Raw genomic sequence first — 2,524 nt, 5'->3', positions numbered from 1 at the left:
TATATATATATATATATATATATATATATATATATATATATATATATATATATATATATATATATATATATATATACACATGTATAATTATGTAAGTGGGTGCCTCCTGACTTCACACCTTCCCCTCGCATTAGCAACAAAGCAGCCTTTGAGAGCGTCTTCCAAGCCTCTTCTTCCCCCGTGAACTTTAGCCAAACACCGCAAGTAACCCATCCTGCAGACGCGGTGATGTTGCACGATCATCTGCAGCCTTTAGGTTGTGGGTTTCGCTAATGCCCGCGGGAAACCTTAGAAACCAGGAGGAAATATTTGCGGGATCGGCGGCCGGTCTCTCCGTCGCCCCGCCCCTTCGCTGCTCCAGGCGGGCGTTCTGTTCCCGCCCCTTCGTCGCACCTGTCCCGTCACGTCCGTGGGCGGCCTTTCTCTGCCTCCGCTCAGTCGCTCGTCCGATGACACCGTCATTCGCAGCCTCCGTCGCACATTTCCTGGCCTTTCGCCACACTTGCGCCGTATCCTCACGGGCGGCCTTTCTGTCCCCGCCCATTTTGTTCACCAGCTCCAACACGGGCGGCCGGTCTCTTAACACCCATTCTCCCAATCTTCGCCACCTCCGGAATGGGCGCCTTGTCTTTTCCCACCCATTTTCCCCACCTGCGCCACCCCCATGGGCGGCCTGTCTGTCTCCGCCCATCCGTCCACCCACGCACCGTCTGTCATAGCAAGCGTGTTGACAGCGTGACACAGATGTAATTCTGTCGCATGTGACGTCACAATCTTGATGATTTGAATACGAAAACCAAGTGCCGTTCGAAGATGTTTTGATTTTTTTAAACTACTTTACGTACTTTATTTACTTCTTTCAATAAATGGCGAAAAGAACCTTACGCTATGATATCTAACTGACAACTGCAATAACAGCTATTATTTTACTTGTTATTCTTTGTCACGGATTAAGCTTGCTCGACCAGATTTTGTTTGATATGAAAGAAAATAATACAAATATTAATTGATAACTTCAATTGAACGAAACTTTATAAACGCAGATGATATTTGCCGGTCTCGTCACTGGTCTGTTTAGATAATCTTAAATGCATACATTCCCGCCTAGGGTGATATGGGCTATGCTCTGCCTTCCTGAGACCCGCACGTATAAGCTGCAGATTACGCTTAAAGATGGCATTTCTAGCATGAAAAAAATATATATTTCGAGGGAGTGAAACTATGGGATACAATGGGAATATGTTATAAACTAGGTGCGAGTGTGCGTGTGAGTACGTATGTGTGTGGGTGTGTTTGTTTGTTTGTTTGTGTGTGTGTGTGTGTGTGTGTGTGTGTGTGTGTGTGTGTGTGTGTGTGTGTGTGTGTGTGTGTGTGTGTGTGTGTGTGTGTGTGTGTGTGTGTGTGTGTGCATGTGTGTGCATGTCTGTGATGACAAAATGTGATAAGTATACATTGATCACATCGGCCTCATGTAACTAAGGACGAGCGAGAAACGTAAAGAAAGATCTTTAATAAATTGAGCCAGATTTACATTCGACAAGGCCAGCTTCCTCAGGATACTGTTTCAACGTCTTTTCTTATTCTCCGCAAGTACTCATCCTCTATGTCACAGCAGTCTCCTCAGTCTAATCGCGTAGATGGAACAAGGCTCCTTACCTCCTCACAGAGTCACTATCGGCAGTTCCCTTCTTGTCTTTCACTCGCGCGCCCTTGTGGAACTGCGACCTCAACCCTGCGTCTCCGCCTTATTTATCAGCTTGACCCAGAGTTGCCAGATTCCTTGAGATTTCTGTTTATCGTTGTAGTCTTTGTTTAATGGACTTCTTCTTAGACTGTTCATTTCTTCGTCATTTCCATTACTTTTTCGTTTTGAAGGATTTATCATTAGAGTAGTGAGAATGTATTGTAAAATTAAGACTAATACAAGATAATGCTTCATTAATTCTCCAGTTTAATAATCCATTGGAACTTTTTCATTAAAACTATGAACAGCTTTATTTTGATTTTAATTATATTAATTCTGACCAGCCACTGTTCTCGCCATCGTCATTGTCTCCTTTTGTCATAAGCGTTGTCTGTATTTCTATCTTCGTCACAATCATCTTAGTTGTTATTACAAATGAAGGCATATAACTGGAAAACAGGTTATGTTAACAAATACAACAGATTCTTATGACTTTCCCCCTAATGGTTGTGGTTACTGAATAGGATACAATTTTGTAGCTTGAAAGCTCTCATGGCTTATCAAAATTCTACGGGTGATTTCCATAACTTTTGATAATCAGTGGTTCCAAGTGCATATGTCGAACCGATCTGCATTAAAAGACTTAAAATTCCTTAGTATAGTGTTCGGTTTGGCACACCTCAAGGGGGCGCACTGTGTCCCGCATTGTTTAATATCTAATCTACAAATTATTATTCGATGCAAAGGAACAGCTGATGAATTTTACATTGAATCCTTAACTTAAGGGAGAACGCAACATTTTTTATAATCTATTTTCAACAAGGGTTAATCGCAGCGCAT

The 2,524-nt window shown here is 42.5% G+C and overlaps 1 protein-coding gene across 1 annotated transcript in view; it reads right to left on the bottom strand.

The window, feature by feature from the left end:
* The window catches only part of LOC113814785 (sodium- and chloride-dependent GABA transporter 1), a 28,975-nt gene extending 27,256 nt beyond the window's left edge, over positions 1-1,719 (bottom strand). The window contains exon 1 of the mRNA XM_027366840.2: positions 1,657-1,719. The gene's annotated coding sequence lies outside the window, so the exon portion shown is untranslated. The remainder of the gene's footprint in view (positions 1-1,656) is intronic.
* Positions 1,720-2,524: the final 805 nt, after the last annotated feature.

This window comes from Penaeus vannamei, chromosome 9, assembly GCF_042767895.1.
Source record: "Penaeus vannamei isolate JL-2024 chromosome 9, ASM4276789v1, whole genome shotgun sequence".
Classification (NCBI taxonomy): Eukaryota; Metazoa; Arthropoda; class Malacostraca; order Decapoda; family Penaeidae; genus Penaeus; species Penaeus vannamei.
Note: the sequence above shows the minus strand (reverse complement) of the source record. Positions and strands in the feature narration are given on the sequence as shown.